Genomic DNA, 415 nt, shown 5'->3' on the forward strand with positions numbered 1-415 from the left:
GAAAGGGGAAGGTGCAAAGGGGGGGGGGAAAGGGGGAAGAAGGTGGAGGGGAAGAGCTAAAGAGAAACTCCGAAGAAGGAGGAGAAGAAAGGAATAGGGACGATGAAAGAAAAGTGGGGAAAAAAAGAGAGCAGGCGGAGGAAGACAAAGGTGAAAAAGGAGGAGGGGAAAGTGCAAAGGGGAGAGGAGGCGAAGAAAGAAGGGCCCTTCTCAAAATGGCATTATGCAGGAGGGAGGGGGCGACAGGCAGCCAAGGCTCCGCTGACAGCTCTGCCTGCGCCCGGCCGCCTGCCCCCCTGCCCCTCTCGGCCTCGCACGCACAAACAAACGCTGAACTTACTTCTTTCTGGCTCTCTGGAAAGGGGAAGCGCCATCTTTGCGAGGCCGGCCCCTAGGTCTTTTGTCTGTGGCTGCT

At 57.3% G+C, this 415-nt stretch overlaps 1 protein-coding gene across 1 annotated transcript in view; it reads right to left on the reverse strand.

The window, feature by feature from the left end:
* Positions 1–405, reverse strand: part of KMT2C (lysine (K)-specific methyltransferase 2C) — a 191,567-nt gene extending 191,162 nt beyond the window's left edge. The window contains exon 1 of the mRNA XM_010006003.1: positions 341–405. The gene's annotated coding sequence lies outside the window, so the exon portion shown is untranslated. The remainder of the gene's footprint in view (positions 1–340) is intronic.
* Between the last annotated feature and the right edge of the window lie 10 nt (positions 406–415).

Source organism: Chaetura pelagica, unplaced genomic scaffold, assembly GCF_000747805.2.
Source record: "Chaetura pelagica isolate M959 unplaced genomic scaffold, ChaPel_1.0 scaffold199, whole genome shotgun sequence".
Classification (NCBI taxonomy): Eukaryota; Metazoa; Chordata; class Aves; order Apodiformes; family Apodidae; genus Chaetura; species Chaetura pelagica.